Genomic DNA, 21,814 nt, shown 5'->3' on the forward strand with positions numbered 1-21,814 from the left:
TACCATCAAATTTTGACATATCCCTGAAAGCAACGACAAGGTGCTTGATATTCTCCGAGGCCGGCATCGTGAGATCGTAAACATTATACAGACAGGTTAACATAGAAGTTGTAACTGTCGATCAAGTAGGCGGGAATATTAAGAACAGCGTAGTATAGTCATATTTAAATCAAGCGGTTCATTTACGTGGGTCAGTACTCAGCGTACGGGTATATTAGCTAACAATGGAAAGCGCTGAAAATTTTTAGATATAAAAAGATTCCGAGCATTTATGCAGAATAGGCGATTATTAAATACGGCTCATTGTCACAACATTAAGCGGCAATAAAAGCAAACAGATATGAGCCCTGCCAGATTCTTGTGTTCCCAGGTAAAGCGAAAGAAACGGACAATTTCAGTCTAGCCTTTTTTCTGGGCTATACAATTCGCATGCCGTGGCGCAAGGTGTACGGTAAACCAACAACACCACTCCCCATTAGCCTCTGTCAAGTATTCAAGATGGCCGGGAGAATGTGCTCAGAAAGGAACATCAACTATTTGTAAATGTCCGACGGAACGTTACTGAGCTGACAGCCGAATGCAATTCGGCGTTTCGTTAAACACACACCTACCGCGCTCAGTTTATCCCAATGGCAGATTTCACGTACATTAAATTTCAATTTTTAACAAGGACTGCTTGATTGTGCTTTGCATTTTTATTATTCCTAGGCTCTGAACGGGCTGAAATCACCTGCTGGCAAAACAGGACAGCCACACTTCATCAAAGCGAGCAAGCATTCTGCTGTTAACGGTGCGCCTTGAGCTAACGTGGCCACCATTGTTCTTTTTTTTTTAAATAATTACCAGCTATCAAACGTATTATTTTGCCTTGACGTAGTATCTACACAGAAAACAGTTCATGGTACGTGAGAGGAAGCCACGGCGCATTGCGCCCACTGTCGCGTGATTATTGAACAGGGTTTACAGGACAATGAGCTCCGGCATGCCAGGCACTTTGCGAAATGTCGGCGGGCGTCGGTGGAGTGCCCATCCCCAGGACACAATCAGTGGGCGGCAGGGCGCGGAAATTGCCCTTCCCACTGTCTGGACCTGCGCGGAGTGTTTGTCTAGGAGAATGTAAGTACGCTGGCGTATACGGCGCTGCGTCGAAAGTAACCAATGCAATCACCTTCGTAGAATTGGCGGTCGCCCGTGCGCTGTCCTTTCGGACGTGTTTGCTTATCAATAGTACTTTTGTAATGGGCGGAGAGAAGAACGAAGGCAGTTTTCGAGGCCGTACTCGAAACCGAAAAAAAAGTTGGTACAAGCGTCACTCTTGATGGTCCGAAAATGGACAAATTAAGCGTAGTTTCTGCAGGTCCTTATGGCATATATAATGTTGACAAACACAATTCAAGAGAGCGTCAGCAGCTGTGTGGGCTTGGGAGAAACGTACGAACACAGAGTCTGTAGCTCGAAGTGGTTACAGCAGCGGTAAGCCTCCGTCGAGGACATTGTAAGATGCAGAAACACTTAGTATTCTCTGGAAAGGGGCTTTTACAGCACATTCTGGGAAAAATGAGGCTACTAGAGGGCGAGAGGTAGTCCTTTTAGGGGCGAAGTGTTTCGCCACAACCATTCGTCCTTATTGGGACAAACGGCAAGATGCTTAAACTTCGTCCCTAAGTGAAGCGGTTCAACAGTTAGTCCCCATGCAGTAGCAGCTGTGTTAGAAAGTATGCCCCTGAAGCGCGGTTACCGGGTTAAGAAAGTGCAATAAAGTTTATGGAGGCATTCACCACACATATGACAACAAAGGAAAGAGAAATGAACAAACATGAGTATATCAGAGTAGGAATTCACATTCTCTGAACTGGGAACAGAGCGCGCATCGCAACCGGCCACTGCCGTCACCAGACTCTTCAGAATAGGAAAAGAAAGCCTTGTATAGGAAGCACACATGCTTTTTGAGTACACCGCTCGCATTGGTACCAAGAGTTCCGCTGTTTAGAGCAAAGCACTGCGGTTTTGCTGTCATATTCCTTTTCAATAAGCTGCAGAAGCCTCAAAACGTAAACAGAACTGTTGAAATGGCATTTTTAGCCACGTAAGAAATACCGGACCGTGTATACTTGACGGCTGGTACTTCGCAACCGCTCATAGATGTCTTTCTTCCTTTATTTCCTGCGTAAGTGGGTCTTTTTTTTAAATAATTGCTAGCTGCACATTACGGCCTACTGAAACAAAGATCGCGGCCCGTGTTTCACTTCGTTTCAGTGGCGACGGAATATTGACTGTTTCCCACTTGAGGTTCACGTTGTTGTTATCTACTGGTGGGATCAGCCTTGCAATTATACTGCCGGTGTTTACCACTAGCACTGTTTCGCTATGTAGCAAACACCGTTTCACGAGCTTATATGATGCTGTGTAAGCATCGGCGACAAAGAGCGAAACGATGTTTCCACCTTCACACTTCTGCTGTGTCGCCGATGCTTATATAAGCTCATCATATATCGAAAAGTTGTGCAGGGAAAGGAAATTACGTACTTCTTGCTGCCGCCGCTTTCAACTGCACAATCAACATGTATTGAAACGCGTCGTACATATTTTTCCTCGGCGACGGTTCCAATTTCATTAAGCCTTTTTTCTTATGCAGAAGAGTCTATCGGCTCCGGCATGGACACTGGCGGTGTTCTCACTGGCTTTAGATAACATCCTGCACTTCGAAATAATAAGTTATATTGTGATATAGAGACCTTGTCACACAATTTTCAAGTGTTGCTATGCTGCGGTTGCCCCCCCCCCCCCCTTTTCTCCCCTTCTCCTCTTTCACAATTAGTCTCCTTGTGAGCAAACACACCATTGAGTTTGCACACGGCACGCTTATGTGACAAAATGTGTGCCGTGTGCACACGCAAAGGAGTAACGATAGGCTTTGAGTTCTGAAGTTGACGTTATTCGCCTCCTGAACCGGTTTTTTCTTTGTGTGTTCTGGGCAACATAGCGCGTACCCCCTCTTGTTACCTTTTTTTACGCTGTTGTATATGCAAAACCGCTCACCATTTCCCTCGGTTTCCTATGTAGAGCAATTCGATATGATAGGCCTCTTCACGTGTGTTAAGCTACGCTCTAAACCCGAATTAACCCATATGGGAGTGAAAAAGGAGTAAATTGTCCTCTAGCGAACTCCCTTTGAGGGGCAGAGTATGCTGCCCAAGTCGCAGGGCAGATTTCGATCACTTACTTTTGGCAACGGAGGCGTATTCGTTCTGCAAAGCATAATAACTTGATGCAGTTAGCAATGGGATGAGGCTTTTAAACACGGCACCGGAGGTGTTGAGGTTAGCAAATTAAGAAGTTTGAAACCTCTGTTGATATCTTAGTAACTGGTAGAACATCGCATGTTTTGAAGGGGGAATTTGTTTCCATTGCCAACCTTAAGTATCCCGTATTTTTAGGGATGGAAGTCTACCCCAGGGCTTGTGCAGAATACCTAGCCTCTAAAAGTATAGTGCGCTAGAGGGATGCTTACTCTCTTTTTTACTCCCGTAGAGGCTCATTCGTGTTTACTAAATAAAAAAAAGCATTATACTTTTAGAGTGCTAGTTAACTGCCTGTGAACAAGACGAACCGCAACCCCTTTTTGCCTGCATTTGCGAGAAAACCCCGGCTACTGCTTACAAGCAGCTCAAGCTTCTCAACGAACCGAAAGAAAAATTCCTTAAGTATGGCAAACGCTGTTTATTATCGAACTCTTCAGCAAGCATTTACTTGCGGTTCATTCCGCCATAACAGATGCGTGAAGGCCCGGCTCGGTTCTTCGCAGCACAGATCTGTGCCCCCCCCCCCCCCCCCCCCCCCCCCCCCCTTTGTTCAAGCACGTGCTCCGCTTTAAAGCAATAGAAACAGGCTCGCGTGATTGGTTCAGCGCAATGGGCATGCGTTGCGGCGGTATTCCGTATGCCTCTTTCCACGTCCGTTTCTCCCGCCTTCCTTCAGGCTCAAGTCCATCTCTCGGAGCGTTTCTTTATTACCTCTCTTCACGCTCATTTAAGCCAGTGTCCATTAATCCTGGCTAATTAACGGCCGCCATTCTAAAGAGCGGCTCGCATAACGCACGCCGGACAACCCGAGTTCTGACACGCAGCGCGAAAAGTTCGCCATAATTGATGAATTTCGCTTCCGAGGAATCAGTTCGATACAGTGGTCCCGTGCGGTAGGATTAATGATTTAATTAGGAAAGCGGCAGGGCGCGCAGGGGTTCCGCCGTCACTGTTCGCGCAGCTGCGATCGATGGGCGCTGTTTCACCTCTTCTGCTCGACGCGGAACGCTCCATGACTCCTTCGCGCGAGCTCGCATGGCGGCTGGGAACAATGTGCGCACGTGTAATGGCAGGGCGTAGATCGTGTCGGGGTTTCGTCGAGCCCAATACTGTTTGGCGGCTGCTGGAGAGGCAGCAAGGAAGAAGCCGGGAAAGTGGAGTGGAACCCTCATTTATATGATGGCGGGGAACAGTCCGTAGTAGGCAGCTTCCAGGCAGAATGTATTTTGTCAAGAACGAGGGGCAGTGATTAGGTCCGTGTATAACGGCTCCCAATTAAGTGCGCGCCATTTGGTAGCAACTGACCAATGCTTATTACCAAGCACACGTGTACGTTCGAGCAGCTTGCTAAGTTAATCGAGAAGGTCAGTGCACTGCAAACGAGTACTGCTCCGAAAAGGAAAACAGCTCGAAATCCTGATCACCATTTGGAGCCCCCAACGAAGCACCTGAAAGCGACGCCGGGGACCATCTCGTTACTTGACGCTTTTCATCTCGCGTTGCCTTTTTTCTGTTATGTTCAAACTAGACGCTTGACCGCAAACCTTGAAAGGAAAGGCTGCGGCGAGGGCTCACAGAAACTTCGTACCGTTCCCTGTCCTCGACGCGTTCTCGGTCCGCGGCCTTTGGGCATCGGTCAGGAGAGGCCTCTTTGCTCTCGCCGTTATCGTGCAGCCGAACAGAGCGCGACAAAGAGGGTCCACATTTCTCGTACGGCACACAGGCGAGCAAATACGGCGCTGAGAGATCGCGAGAGACGCGCACGGCTTTTGCCCAGAAAAATAACGAAAGAGGGAGAACAGAAAGCCTCAGCCGCCTGCTCCACTTCACCAGCGGCTTTCCACCATCAGGGAGCGAGCGCCTCGGCTCTGTCGAGCGCGCTCGCGAGGCGGCTGTGGTTGCGTTTCTTTCTTTTTTTTTTTTCGGAAGCAGCGGATTCGTTTCACGTGGCCCTTTCTCGCCTGCGTAACTCGCGGATCAGGTCGTGTGGCTGGGTCTGTTGACGCGCGGTGGACCCCGCTCAGCGGTAGGGTCGCGAGTAGTCGCGACGTGCTCACCGCGTCCCCACTTGTACGCTCCTCACCATTCGGAGCACGCTGCGCCAACTCGGGATGCCTCTACCGAGCTCCTCTTTCGGCTACCGGCTTCGGCGCGTCGCTTCTGCGACCCCTTGGCGCGAGCGGGGGGAGGAAGTGTCGCACGTTCTCGGCGATTACGCTCGCCCGCGCGTGCCAACTTCTACCAGTACTGGCACTGCGTGGCCCTCTCCATACTTCTACTATCCCCCGCACTCTTAAATTTTTTTGTTACTTTCTGTAATCTGGTGAAACCGGCGATGCAGTGTCTTGTTTGTTCGGGTGAGAAGCAGGTCAACTCCTCGTGCCGCGACTGGCGATCCTGAAACGTAACGCTCACTGATATCTGTATCTTTTTTTTTTCTAGGTGGTTCCCCTTGCGTCTCTCTTCCTTCCTCCTATGGTTCCCTCTTGCAACGTTCCTCAAGCAAGTATGGGTGTGCGCGCGTATCCCTCCTCCTGCTTCGTGCGCCTTCTACACTGACGTCCCCAAAAGTCCGCGAGTTGCGCAAGTTAGACAACAACGCTATCTGACAGCGCTGCTAGCCGAGCGGGAAGAGAGAGCGGAAAACAGTAAGACGCAATCGGCTGTCGGAGACGCAACAGCGGGCAGGCGACGAGCAGCTCCGCGTAGCGCCGCGGATGTGCGCCGCGATGTGCTGTTATACGCTCGCACAGCGAGAGGTCGCGGTCGAGAGCTTTCCTGTAACGCGTCCGTTTCGACATCGGTCGGCGCAGTTTGCCTTATCCCAGGATTAGGCAACGAAACCGGTGCGATAAAAGTGCGCGGCTCAGGCAGTGTCCATCCGTATTATCGTCTCGAGGTGTGAGCTTCAAGAAGTCTGGAATCCTGTTTACCTTGTGCAAGCGCCAATAGCAAGCGGAGTGGGATGGGGCGAAGACAAAAAAAAAAATAATTGAAGAGTGAATGCCGAAAAATATGTAACAGCGAAAACGGTTCTACTGTCCCTATCGCGAGTCTGAGAGTCCAACGTTAAGTTCACGGTACGGTCGCATCTTCCAGTCGGTGCGCGCCGACGTGAGACACTTATGAAACAGGCGGCAGCAGCGAGCGCGCTAAAGGAGCGACGGCCCACTGAGAAGACCCATAAAGGGTGCTTTTGAACGACGCGCCAAAATGCTCTGCTAAGCCTTTTGCTTTCTTTTCTTTTGTTTGTTTTAACGCCTCACGAACCGATACTTTTCGCTTTGGTCCCTTCAGCTTTCCTCTTCTTAAGTGCGTAACGGTAGCTGCAACCCGGCTACAACGGCGGCACGGGGAGGAACGCGAAAAGCGACGAGGAAGGAAAGAGAATTATTTCACCCAGGGCGTGCTATGATTTCTACTATTTTCTTGCTTTTTTTTTGCAGAATATGAGCAGAAAAAGCGCTTGCGCTCCAGCTTTCATGACGCCCATTGGAAAGTTTGTTCCAGCGCTCGTTCAGTCGTTTTGATTTTATGCCTCACCTGCGTTAACCTGCTTAGCTCAATCTCCGAACATAAACCTGTACCTTTTTTAGTCGCGCCTGAATGAGGAACAACGCAACGACGAACAAAGTACGCAAGCCCTGCGGCCATTCGGTGGATGTATCACCTGAAAGAAAAACTTTATGTTGCAAAGTACGATGAAAGTTTATTTCAGAAGAAATGAGGGAGAGAGAGCAAGCAGGAAAGAGGATGATAGGGACATTCGTATTAGGTCAGAAAATTTTAATATATGTTGCCTGTGAGGAGCAAGTTTCTTGCACATTTTGGGTTATTTCTATCTCATATCAAATACTTAAACTCAGTCAGGGGTATCATTACAGTAACCAATAGCAATAAACTTTTGATGACGATGATGAACTTTTTATGGCGCAAGGGCGTATGTGGACAAAAAATGCCATGGGACAAGGTTGCTTCTTGTACTCAAGGTGGGGTCAAAGACTCATTTCCCAAGCATTTAACCCTGAAGAAGCCGAGCATCAGGCCAGGGACAAGCTTGTACCCATTGTTTCCGCGGTGGGTGCCCGGCGGCACTGGGGATCGAACCTCCCATCTCCCGCATGTGAGGCGGGTGCTCGAACTACTACGCCACCGCTGCTGTGATAGGAATATACTTTGCTGCAAAAAAAAAAGTGCATATCGCATAAGAAAGTTACCTCTTTTAGGACTTCTGCCGCCTCCAATTGTACAAGCCGGCACTCATACCAGTTATGAGTTTCAAGCGCTGAACTATGCTTTCACCCTACTTAATCGATCCTTCTTGTTCGCTTTCGTTATAAATACATAAGAAAATTAATCCTATGACATTACTTTTCGTTTGGCCGTATGACCCGCGCTTCTTCAATCTGTTGTTTTGGGCGCTGTGATCGGAGGGTTGTTTTTTGCGGAGGACGAAGCGATGGAGTGCGAGATGGAAAGGGGAGAAGGTAGATAAAGATGTATGTATGTATGCATGTATGTATGTATGTATGTATGTATGTATGTATGTATGTATGTATGTATGTATGTATGTATGTATGTATGTATGTATGTATGTATGTATGTATGTATGTATGTATGTATGTATGTATGTATGTATGTATGTATGTATGTATGTATGTATGTATGTATGTATGTATGTATGTGTATTTGTGTGTATGCGTGTATGTATGTGTGTATGTATGTATGTGGCGTCAGTACCACTATGCTCGGTATTTATTTTAGTTTGATAGCACTTATAGTGGGCAATCCCCGCATTTAGCCGTTGTGTGATTGTCTGTCTGTGTCTGAAGCTTGCATTGTGGCAGGCTGCCCACCGCGACAGGTGGCAGTTCCGTTTATGATTGGTCGCGAGAGGCTTCTCGGGAAGAGCAACCTGGGTCTCACAGGCCCCACCGGCGTCAGCGTCTGCCATCGCAGGGCAGTGGCGCATCGCTTAACCGCTGCACCACTGCTCCAGGAGTGGTACGAGGACTCCCAGGGATCTGTGAACGTGAAGTGCAGAAGGAGCAATTCCGCATATGCGGACATTAACCCATTACCGCTATCCGAACAACTTCCATCCGTGAACACTGGATATGAACACCGTAACCGTAGTGAAAACCGATATGCTAGCCCACCTAATTCGCATTTGGCCTAACTACGCAAATCGACCGTCATTTTTTTTCTTTGTATTTAATAAACAATCTACGAAACTTAAATTCATTTTTTTTGCATATAAATTCAATTGACTTTCACATTAGAGCAATTTTTTTGCGCGAACTTGTCCTTACGTCGCTGCCCTGCTTAAGAGCCACCTATCTTCCAGTCGCTTTTGCTAACGTCTGCCGCAGATTTATTGATAATACCTCATTATTTTTTAATCCTAGGGCCTCAGGGGAAGTATCTGTTCCTGTGTCAAATCTGGACGGCTACTGCCACATTCTAGTAAAATAAGTTCAATTGTTTCTAGAGGCGAGCCCTTAGAGGGAGCGAGAGGAGCTACAGATCTCTCTTCGCCTCTCCTTCACAGCTCCCTTTCAGGGCTGCCGCCATCGGAGCAAGCTGAGGAGTGTGTGAGGGAAAGAGAAAGGAGGAAGCGCACGTCAGCAGCGCGTCTAGCAAGAGAACGAAGAACTAGCGCTCGCGTCGGAGCCGCTGCCTTCATTGCGAACGGAGGAACGCGAGAGGGAAAGGGAGAGGAGGAGACACTCGGCAATATGCAATAGCGCCCCTAGTGGGGCGTGAAATCGGAATGGCGAATATTAAAAGCGAATTTTGAGGTACGAAAATTAAAATCATACCGCTGACGAAGAATTGCCCCATCACATTGTATGATCGCCTGCAAATTTTTTATACTCACCTACCTTGTGTTTGCATTGTTTTGATTCATATTTGTGCAGGAATTTATTTCAACTAAGTTCAAATTAATGCCACAGTCAATTTCTTTCGCGCTGAATGGGTATTGTTTCGTAGACGTGAGATTTACATACATGCTCAAATTCAATATTTGTTTAGTCTGGGGAGATCAGAAGTGTAGTTTGTTGTCTGTGTCGAAACTTCTCTTTGTGTTGCTGCGCCAACGTATTTCGGAAGAAGGGAGCAGCGTAAAGCCGCTGATTCTGCTTCCCCCCCCCCCCCCCCCCCCCCAAACACACTTTATCCTCAGCCATGTAATGTACAAACCTGAAATAAAGACTGAAAGGCTCCAAGAACAGAGCAAAAAAGGGCTTGGTGGAACTGCTCCAGAAATGAATTCCCACCTGTATTCTATCGAAGCTACCTCTTTTTCTTCTTACCGTTCATTCGAGATAACCTGTATAGCACGAATAACCTATCCTTCCCAATTGGAAAACAAGAAAAAAATTTCTGTCGTCACAACAGATTTTTTTTGTAGTACTTTGAGTCATGGCTTTATAGTTACAACAAAAATTCTTGTCGTAACAGATTTTCTGTAGTATTGTAATATCGCGCTTCCCCTTGTTGTAACGACAGTACTAGTTGTGCCGCGACAAAAGGCGATGTCACGATACTGCAGAAAAAGCTGTTGTTACTACAGGACGACAAAATGTTTGTAGTATTTTAGGCCTGACTCTGTCGTATATTTCGGCTGCATCCCAGCTATGCGGCCATGTATTCAGTGACGTGGCAAGTATTCCATGCATGCTTTTAGAGGCATAGGTGATCTTTATTGTTAACCAGGTGAGCAGTGCTGTGTGGACGCCAATGTGGATGAAAATCTATCCCGTATTGCCTCAGGGATGATATGCCATCTTTTGGGAAGTGCCTAAAATTGGCGATTCAGCATTCGGCATATATTCTCAAAGACGACAATCCCATGCTGTGACAGAACAGTCAACAGGAAGCGTGACCCCCTGAGAGACACCCTTTATTTGTCACGCCAAACCTATAAATATAATTTAACGCTTCTTGTCAGAATGAGATAAATGAGGCAACACTCTTGTTTAAAACTTATTCGGTGAATGCCATGCCGCTTGATTGATGATCGGTTATGCTATCAACCAGAGCCACTGCTTTCCACAAGGCCTATGGCTCTAGCACCAACTTGAATTAAAATAAGCAGAAGCACATGGAAGTTGACATAAAAAAAATCACCAGACGACTGGCCAAGACGCCGTGTATTTCAGTTCTAGCTGTATGCTTAAGTCTCGCTTAACTTATCATGATGTTCTGTCAGTTATCTCCGCAGCGGCGAGGTATGGATCCAGTAAGACCCCGCACATGGCAGGTCAGGTGATGTAAAGCCTTGGTAAAAATTCCTCACGTCGTAAGGTTCGGTTTTGAGCCGTCTAGTTGGACAGTTATGGCACGCTCGATGTTCCTAACCTCTGGTCGCTACTTCTTCGGACTTTTCGATCATTTCGCGCGCCGTAGACGGTAGAATATACGGCTCAAAAGTAATTAAACCGTGGGACTTGAACGATGTTGACCAAGGTTTTACATTTACTCCAGAGAGAGATAAAGAGGAAGAAGGAAGGCAGGAATGTTAACCAGAAGGATGTTCCTGTTATATATCGTCCACTGGGGAGGAGGGTTGAAGGGATTGAAAAGAGAAAGGGAGAAGGGGTGAGGAGCACAGTTGAAATTTGTCATTCAAGCCAGTCGCCCTCAGGAATGGCGTAGTAGCCCTTGAGGGCAGTCGACTGCCTTCTTCATGAATAAGGAGGTGCCTGGCATCGTTGTCTCGTCTTCTCGGCATCTAAAGCTACAGCACACCAGGATACCCTCACCGTTGACGCTTTTGCTCCTCTTCACGGGCCCGCCTCTCCAGATCTTCATGTGGTCGCTGCTTGGCTCACGTTCGCGGTGCAAATCGCGCAGTTTTTCTTCAGAGTACTGCTTCAGCCGACCATTGAGTACTCTGCATCGTTAGCGAGCCACTGAGTCACGGAACGTTCATGAGCCTCGAACGATGGCTCTGACTAAAATCCGGACATTTAGTTTTGTTTTTTTTTTGCGGGCTCGAAAGCTATAAGATGCAGGTTTAGAATGCTATTCTGGATTAAAAATTAATATTTCTTGTATCAGTTCTGGACAACTGTCTATTACCGCCATCTGGAGCCGCTTTGCGGTAGCTACATCTTTACCCTACATCTTTGTCGCACAGCTGGACTTCATTTCGGAGTCCTGCTACCTAACCCTTACCTGAACATTCCACTTGTACTTGAACATCAGGCCATCCTTGTAAATAAAGATTAATTAATTAATTAAGCGCACGCGAACAAAAACTCTTGAATTACTGAAAATGCGGCTTAGCAGAACACTGCAGGGCCACCAAATACTTTTATCTCAAATTCGAATGATCAGAAGAGTACCTAACTTCCGACACAAATGTAAAAGACATATATTTTTATTCATTCCTCTGCTTTCTGTTCGAAGTTTTCGAATAAACGAGCTTAATGTCTATCCAAGCCTATCTTCTTCGACGGTGCAGCTCCTCGTGAATTGCAAATTAATAAATAAACAAGAAACTGCACGCTGTTTCCTCACTGTGTGCACTACATAATTGAGGGAGTTTTTTTTAAATTAATCTCATCCCAAGGTTCGAATCACTTGGGATTGTGACATCTACGTGCAACAATATTATCGCAGTGTGAACGAAAGGAGTTTATGTTGAAGGGGTACAAGGGACAACTCCATCCAGTGATTGTTCTCAGTGAAGATTTCTTCGCCACTCAATTCAAACTCATGACGTCTACACCAAACTGACTGGCTGAAATCGTTCTGAAGTTAATGATTGTGTAGCCTAGCTCCTGGGATGCTGAAGAAGAAAAGGAACCGCGACCTGGGACAGGACTTTTGACCGGTAAGTGGACGTTACAAGCGATAACTACCAACTGAGGTTTAATTAGAAAATAAAATGCACAGGGATCGGTACCGAAAAATCAGTCTCAATGAACGCATTTTACTTGGTAAATCGGTCGATGATGGCGACACCTGTTTTTTTTTTTGTATTTTCTAGCCAATAAAAGCTGTTTCCGCTGAGGGTTTTTTTTTTTTCTTTCCGATCAGAAAGCGGTACCGTATCGATGGAGGCCAACTTCAATTTGTCTTCAATGTCTATTTCATTAGAGCTGACGTTTTGAAAATTTTTAAAGCCCTCGACGTCGTCTGCGCTAGCTTTTCATAAAATAAAACGTTAACGAATTTCCGCACACTTGAAAGTCACATGCTTGCATCTTCTGCCTTGTCACTCAACGAAGAAGGGTTAAGGCCACAAGCTTTTTGCAGTGAAACAGTACTGGCTCTTTGCACTTGCTCCTTAGTGTATGAAATTGCTTGGTGAATAAGCGAAGCTTGTAGCACTGCCAGAGAGGTAAACATAACTTTTTGGCGCGCAAAGCCGCCCTAAGTAATGTACGCAAGCGGAATATAAGAAAAAAGCTATCACATGCTCCGAAAGATAAGGTATTGTTGACGGGCAGTCAAACGAGGAACGTATTTGTACTCAGGCTGCCTATGTGATTGGTTAAAAAATTTAGTCAACTTTTGAAAGCTGCAGATGTGTGAAATATTTCGTTTCAAAAGTTACAAGATGTCTAAACAAACCACAGATGGCATATTTTTCTCGGCAGTAGTCGTATCGCAAACACAGTTCAGTTTTAGCCCGTTTCCTACATCGTGCCTTTCCTATTGCCTCTTCTGCTTCTTTACCTACTTCAATCCGGACTTTTCGGGCCGCCGTTTACGAACAGCACAGAGGCAATTGCATAAATAAAAAATGAAGAACCACACTGCGTAGTTCAGGAAACGTCGCAAGCAAAATGTTCTCAGCGAGAGGCGGAAAGTCGGATCCTGCATGCTTTTTTTTTTCTCGCCTGAGTACTCGTAGGGTGTGTGCACTTTCACAAAGTAGCCATATTTGAAACCGCGAAGTCGTCAAACAAAACTGTGGCCTAGTTGTCTTATGGCACGTTCCTCGTGCTTCGCGCAGGCTTCTTGCATGTAACTTCCTGTCTGCTGAGCTCCGCTGCACTACGTTGTCACTAGCAGGCTACATTTGCTGACTGTATGACGATGTGATGTCGGACCGCGTGTAGCTAGCTGTCTTATTTCTGCGTCAAGTAACATCCTTTTGAAAACTTGGTATGAAACTAGATTCGCTGTTAGACCGTATTGCGGCGTTTTGGTAGCACCCCCGGGGAAATTGCGGCTTTGAAGGGGTGAGGAGAAAATTCCTCCTCACACTCCACAAATATAAAGCCCTATGTATTGAGATACATAACGGAAGCCGACATTCAACGAAACCAAGGAGAATAGGGGATGTTTCTTTTCTGTTTTCAATTTGTGGTTTTTAAATATGGACACCTATTAGCCAAATTGAAGCGTCGGCCTATTCCAGACACACACGACCCTTCTGCACCGCCAACATTTCTCTGACTGCGTTTTCTGTATTAATCATCGACACATCGAACGCGGGATCGATCCCGGCCGCGGCGGTTGAATTTCTTTGGAGGAGAAATTCTAGAGGCCCGTGTACTGTGCGATGTCAGTGCACGTTAAAGAACCCCAGGTGGTCGAAATTTCCGGAGCCGTTCACTATGGCGTCTCCATAGCCTTAGTCGCTTTGGGACGTTAAACCCCATAAATCAAACCAAACCAAACCGAATGCAATAGACAGGCAGCATATGCCCTCCCTTTGGACACGCACAGAGCTGTTCTTCTCAGCATCTGGTCGACAACGCGCACCAATATCATCCCGAGACGTACACTGCAAGCGTTAGCGCATCTCCAGCAGGGGCGTCTTCTGCAAGATTACAACTGAAGCAGCAATGCTGGTGGCTGCCTCACACGCTTAGGAGTAATACAGCAATTATTGTGTGAGGGACTCGGCGTCGATGTGTGTCGGGACCGAAGAGGCGTTCATGTGCTGCCCAAGGAGTACACGTTTCCTAAGCCGTAAGGGTTATGTTGCGCAATGAGAAAAATGAAAGACCCGCGCCTGGGCACACTAGACGACCGTGAAGAATACGACTTGAGTTTCATTCCCGCTCAATCAGCCAGCACGTTCTCGAACCCTGCTTCCGGTTACGTGAAGCAGCTGCATATATGAGAAAACATGCAGCACGAATCCATCTGCGCCTCCCATTTCTCGAGTCCTTCTGCAGCGTATCCCCTCTACCCTTGCTTTTCTGAACCGCTCGTTTCAGTATAAGCTCGTCGCTCGCTGGAAATTATAGCACGTCGTCCGTCGAACCCTTATTCGAAGCACGCACGCCAAAGCTCGCAGCCTGATCGGTGCACTGCGCTGCGTCGATTCCGCGTAAACATCTGCGCACAGACATATTTGCTCTCGGATTGCGCCTCGTTTTGCAACCCAACGGCAAAGGAAATATCAGATTGCAGGCTGTTTCCAATTTCTTGCTGCCTCCCTTTCTTTCCCAGCCCGCTCATTCCTGTACGTGCCTCTGCAGGAGCGCAGTGATCCTCGGACGTAATGCATTTGGGTGTGATCTCGTGAGGCGATAAGTAGATGGAATGAGCTTCCCGGTGCTTCTGTTTGCCGAAGCCGATGCGCTCTGGTGGTTCTTTTAGTCTTACTGCAGCATCAAAGAAGGTGCCAGTCGCTAGCGTGGAGAAGAAAAAGCAAATTACCGCCGAGCGTACGGCGTGCCATAGCGATCAATGAGATGCGGCTGTATTGATGGGAAGCCGTTGACGCACTAAGGTAGTTATTTCACGTTGTCAGGCATGTTGTTCTGTCACATGGGTGGCATTTTCATTCTGCCTCTATTTTTTTATTGTTTTAAAATACCTCTAAGGAAACAGAAAATGAAGCTTTTCAGATGGCAGTGCACTCAAGACCGTAGGTATGTATGTTAGTTCATGTTAGGCTAAGTAATGCTAGAGAAAGTTATCGAGAATTTTGATAACGGGCACTTGCTTCAAAGACGTGAGCAGTGTAGTTTGTACAACGAGTCCTTGCCCCTTCAGCGTATTGCTACATGAATCAAAAGGCAGTGCCATATTGTGCTTTCCTTTTTTTCGCCATGTCTGCAATGCTGCGACAAACCTTGCATGCGATCTTTCAGGAGAGCTACACAGACAAACCACAGTCGATTCATGCAAAGCGCTGAGTAGGGCGTCGCGGGTACCTCTTTTAACACTTCTTGTGTGCACTCTGCTCAACTTTAGAGTGCAAATGGACTGAACAATGCATTCGCTCCATATTTATTTCAGCGCTTCCACAGTCTTTTTCCCTGCGTTCCTAATGGAACACTGGTCTTCGCTCCCTTTGCCCAGCCACAAGCTTCTGCTGGTCCGCATTGCGCGGAAGATCGCAACCAGCTCAGGGCTTTTGAACTAAGATGCCCACTCTCGAAATTAAAACTCCACTCTAATAAGTTTCTCTCATTCCCTCACACCTAATGGCAGGGTGCGGAAAAAAGAAAAGAACATAGCTATTTTGTGCCCACCTTCGTGCTTCACAACCGAAAATATCTAGCGTGTCTCTTCGTCTGTGAAGACGGCAGAGTATTAAGTAGTCAGTGCCAGCAGATGGCCTTTCCATGACAGCAAAACTGAGGCGCCATACTGCAACGTACCCGAGTACGTTACACTGCTCGCCCAATCTACGCGAACCCTTCTTAGAGCGCGTGAACCACCTGTAAACAACGACCATCACTGCTACTACTGCGACTAGCTCCACATTCACCATTAATACTAGTATTATAACTACAACTGCTTGCACGACGGCAAATACTGCACAACTATTACTAATGGTAGTCCTACTGCTGCTACTACAACCACCACCAAGAACCACGACGACGACGAAATCCAAGGTCGCTTGGATATGGCGGGATTGTGACAGCATAGCTTCCATCTCGAGCCACCTTCGAAGTGAAACATGATGAAAGTATGATTTTTTATGATTTTAAGTATAAAGTCATGACAGGATTTATCGAAGAGATGTGGAAGAAGCTTTTGTTCGGCAGTGGATGTAGGTAGGTTGATGACGATGGCGATGGTGATGAAGTATTGGCAATTTTCACGAAATCGGCGCCACGCTGCGGCGGCGCCGCGAACTAGTTTAAGAAGGATCGGCGCGCGGAACCGCGTCGTTTGCTCCGTTGCCTTAATGGTTCGCCGGCGTATTGAGACGTTGTTGTTTTGCTATTTTTGTTTTGAAATATAATTATTGGGAGCGTTGCTATATTGATGTCTGCAAGATAACGGCAAAGACGAGCCGATGAGTGTCACTGCGTGATTTTTGTGGTTCCGGCAATATAAAGAGAGCATGCGAACAGGATGTTTCCATACTACACTGAAGCGATGGCAGGGCCATGAGAGCACGGTTCTTGTCAGATATTCAGCCTATATTTCTAAACAATTGGCGGGGGCATAGCTTTGGTAAAGCCTGGTAAGTTGCGAAAGCGAGCGCAGCGCCTCTAACGGAAGGAACGCGGCGCACCGCGTCCAAAGAAGGAACGCTGTGCGACGCGTCTACAGGTCAGGTGTGACTACCGGCCGCTGCTGCGCGACGACTCGACTTGGTAGCCCATCTCTCACCCAGGTATGACGTCAGAGGTCATTCTAAAGGTCAAACGGAGCTACCGGCCGCCGCTACGCGAAAGGCCGTTCATGAGCGTAGTACTACATTGCTTTCGCAATAAAAACATAATTTGCCTGCACTAGAAGGGCCTAAGCAAATGCGAGGCACTATATGTTAAAAAAAATATCTCCGAGCATACTCGTACATTACTAACGGGCGCATATCAAGTGCGAAGAGCTTTGTGCGACTGCCTCTGTAACTGCAGGCCTTATTACGGCATGTGCATAGGGTAACCCGGTGATTTATTATTGCGAAAGCAATACTACTCCCAAGAACGGCCTTTCGCGTAGCGGCGGCCACTTGGCACGCTTGACCTTTAGAATGACCCCTGACGTCATACCATGCCTGGTGACGTCACAGCGTGACGTCATACCAGGAGCGAGAGACGGGCTACCAACTCGGCTCGTCGGGTAACGGCGGCCGCTTGGCACGGCGCGCCGCGCTCTTCCCACTAGAGGCGCTGCATATGCAGTATAAAAGACCTGCTTTCGCAACCTACCAGGCTTAACCAAAGCTAAGCCCCCGTCAATTTTATCCACGGGGGGGGGGGTCGCTTTGAATCAGTCAGACATACACGGCAGTATGAAAAGAATCGAATAGAACTGAACGAGAGCAATTGTATCATAGCGGTGTTACATTCATTACATACCTTCCATCTCCCGCATACGATCAAACTGACAGAACAAGATGCGGTTGGTTGTTGCGAGGTAACAGTTGCCGGAAAAAGGCGACGTCATTGGTCTCGCTTCCCATTTGTATACATACGATTAGTAATCGATACCCATTTAATGAGGCAGATTGTTGATTAACTTTATGAGCATGAAAAAACACAAAAGGGTGTGGAATTGTCAGTTAAAACCCAAGAGACAGTGACTGCCAAACTTATATAGCTTTTTTTGTGTGTGAAGCGGCATTCAAAATTGACAATAACTTGGCCTTGTTTACCAGATCTCCTTGTTTTGTCATTCACCGCTTTGAAAAATTCTTCATCTTCGATGTCACTGATTTTGAATTTCAAAGCGCAAAGCGTGCGTGGACTGCATACCGCTCGACCTTCGAACCAACTGTTCTAAAACGCCAGACAGCAATTTCTTCGCTCTTTCTCGTTTGTTCATTTGCATCCTCAAGAAGAGAGACTGCTTGACTCACACGAGGAAACTTCCATCGGCAAAAAAATCGCGAGTTTATGATGAAATTTTAAAACAAGCGCGATTCCACACAGGCTGACCCTGGGAACAGTCTTCCGTAGCGTCGCCATGTTACGTCAGTTCAGGCGGCCCCTGTAGGCCGTGAAAATGGGCTACAGGGGCCGCAACACATAGGGATCTTTCCTTCTACCTAATACACACTGACTACTCTCATAAATATTGGTGTACTTATATGCTCTCACTGTAACCGGCGGAAGTGCGTCACAGTGAAGGAGTTGTCTGGCCTGGGCGCCCAAGCACAGCAGTTGCTTCCCTCTTCTTTCGTGTACTTTTTGGTCCAGGACAATGTATAGAAAACGTGTCGCTGGTATGCCCCTGTCGCTTAACAAAAGTTTCACGCCCGAAACTCCCGTAATCCACACTCGATAGCAAATGATGTTTGAGCCTACTGTCCGACTGAAAAGTGCGACAGACTGCGTGGCAAATCAAAAAGAAGGAAATACCTGCTGTCAAACATCCTGGCGGTATTCTCAGTTAGCAGTACACTGTTCTGGCGGTGCAGTAGTTGTGGGAGTAGTAGTATGTGCGCAACCTCGACACTCCTCGTCCAACACTCCAGAGCGTTGGTTCTGCGGCAGTTGTCTTTGTCTTTTGGCCATGCGGACTGTTACATTATCAGAGTTCTTTTAGTGCACAAAAAGACAAGTCTTTCTTGCCTTCACGAGTCATCTTTTATGGGCTAAAAGAACTCTGAGAAAGCAATGGGCCAACTATCCTCACAACGCATTTGACTTACATTAGGCAGCTCTCAGTGTAAGCATCTGTTGTCTAGCCCTGTTTACCTTGGCACGGTATGCCGATCTTCGCGCCGCACAGAACAGACAACAGGCCACCGATGGCGTAGTGTGTTCTGTCCGCCCTATCTGCATTGTGTTGTGCGCCCACACTACACACAACTTGTAGTAAGTATGTATACGCGATAGACGAAAATACGATCTACGGGATCGACACCCGCAAAGGCTTGACTCTCCCGGCTGACACTCTAGAAATCTGAAGTATAATGCATAATCGCGTCACTCCAGTCAGCCTCAGCCAACTTTGTCTTAAGATTTTGGTTCATGCTTCAATAATGAAATTCTTTCGTTACTACCAAATTCACTTGGAATATGGGCTCCAACTTGCGGCGGTTCTTTTCTTTTTCTCTCTCCCTGTGTGTGCGACATGTCATTTCAGGAAAGAAGGCTGTCACTGTAAACTAAAGTTGTTATCTTTCCCTGTATTCCTTTACTGGTGCCTAATTTGAGAATTCAGGCACCCGAGGAGAAGAACTGAGCTGGGAGAAACAGTGCTCTTGCAATAGCTCTCCGGGCTCAACGGTGTCGAGGAAGCGGGGAAGACTAGCAGGGGACTAAGAAACAAGATGGTTAATTTGTGGTAGCTGTGTTGGTAGCTGGCCGTATCACGCCGAGGGGAAAAAAAGGTTCAGGGTGCTCTGCGTAGCAGCCATCTCCAAAGTCATGGAACGCGTGTGTTGAACTCCATTCGGTCTCTCGGTGAGCTGGTGCGCACGAGAGAGCTCCGGATCCGCTTTGTGCAGTGTCTGCAGATAATTTACTGCCCCACTTAAGTTGCGGCGAGTACCACCAAGCAGGTGAGCACCGCAAATGAATTTTGCACTTGAATGTAGGCGATGACATGCACCACGGGAGTCGAAGGGGCTTGTCGAATGGTAGAAGATCCGGCGCTCAGGTTTACCATTGTTTTGGTTTGGGAACGGCATCGTTTGTAAATTACTTAATGTGAACTACGGACCTGCAGACTGCAGTGCTGCCCTAAATTAGTTTAAGTTCATGTTATTACTCTTGAGGCCCGCTAGGGAATTACATAGCGGGGAGAAATTACCAAAACTTCGTCAAAGCATAACGTCGTGTAAACCATTAATCCCTGTTACGAGACGTTTAGTGAAAGACTGGATCGCCGGAAAACAGCAGACAGGTGTTGCTCGCTGCATCCCCTATCCGCAGAAAAACCCGTGAGTGCCCGGGACCGGTGAAGCAGAGATGAAGAGGGCTTTTCCGGCCACAGCTCATAGAAAGGACTGGGTACAAGTGCAAGTCGCAAAGGCTAGATTCCGACGATAAAGCACGTTTAAGGAAAACGCAGGAAATTGACTCAATGCACGCGCGGTGCGCGTCGTAACGATCAAATCTGGACCGTTCTCTGAATTATTCCTGAATGGCCCCATTATAAAGGAGCGCGCGCATTGTGGAGCGTCTCCCAGAACACGCCTATTTATTCCTTCTCCTTTTTTTTTTTTTTTTTTCAGTTTCCCACGTGTCGGCGGATGAAAGCGAGTCGCATGCCGGGGCTGCCGGAATGCCACGGCCCACTCTGGGCGCACGCGTGTTGAAAGTCTCATTGGCGCCTTGTCCTTCGTGTTTCTTTCTGGATGACTTTTAATTATGCAGCGGTGAAAAAAAAAAAAGAAGAAAGGTGTAGGGGGAGGGGGGAGGTGGCGAGGAAAGGGCCGTTTTGTTTTAAAGGCTCCTTTTAATGAATCCGCGCCTTAAATTAGCGAGGACATGTGGGGAATTCGTTTAATTGAGCACGAAGAGAATTCTCGTCGTCGTCTAGGGGCCTGGCCGCCGCGACAGCGCCCGCGAACGAGTATGACGGCGGCCGGCGCACTCATTTCGCGTCGTTTCTCCTTTGTTGCTCTTGCTCCGCCCTCCCCTTCCACCGGCCCGTGGATAATTGCTGGAGCAGCTCGACTCCAGAGCGTGTGTCTAAGGCGCGTTGCTCAGAGAACGACCGGCGGATCGGCCGCGTGACGCGCGCTTTACAGTAATCGAAGTCATTCCTGGCGTGCGTTGTTCTTTTCTTGCCCCTATTTCGGCCTCTTCGGCTCCACTCGCGCCTTATTACGGCCGGAATACCTTTAATTGCTAGCATACCTCCCGCTGAATCGCACACGCCCGTCTCTCCGCTCGAAAATGCGATTCTCCTGAAAAATTGTCGCGAGGAGAGTGTGAAGTCGGGGCGCCTCTTCCCGTGCTGCTATCATCTCTCTTTCTCTCTCCGTATTCGCTTTGTTCCTTATCTTTTTTCTACCGCGCTTGCCGGAGTTCAGCGAAACTCTGCGCTCGTCGAATAAGCTGGAACGCGCGGCGAGCGTAACATAGCCGGACCGTAATTCTTCCCTCGTCTTAATGGCTGCCGTCGGCGCCCTCGCTATCGCTTTCGTAAAATATGTGAGGCGCTGAGATTGTACGCGACGGCGATGGCGGGCAGAGGCTGAACAGCTAGGGTCATTAACCTTTTCAACTCGGGAAAATGATCGCTTTCCTTCCGAACACTGGGACGTAGGGAGAGACACGGAACACGTTGCTGACACCAACTAGCACGGAAGAATGCTCTCCGACCGAATGCGCACCGCTTCGCGATGCGTTTGACCCACTCCTGTCATGAGAGACATTGAAGCGCCGCACTGGGTTGGGCCAACGGCTCTAAAGGAGCCTGGTGTCTTCAGCACGGTGCTCACTGTGAGATCACACGCTTACAGCGGATGCAAAGTACACTGTCAGCGCATTAAAAAAGTGTATAGCTTCGGAGAACGTTTTTCACAGCAGCAAACACTAACAACATGGTTACAGAAGCAAACGTGACACCCCCGCCACACGGGCAAATTTAATCTCGTTGAGTTCCTACTGCCTTAAATCTTAATGCTATTCGCGCAGTGCCACACGCTCATATTTAATGGCATTAGCATTTAC

The sequence above is a fragment of the Amblyomma mixtum genome, chromosome 3 (assembly GCF_055824585.1).
Source record: "Amblyomma mixtum isolate Tamu chromosome 3, ASM5582458v1, whole genome shotgun sequence".
Lineage (NCBI taxonomy): Eukaryota > Metazoa > Arthropoda > Arachnida > Ixodida > Ixodidae > Amblyomma > Amblyomma mixtum.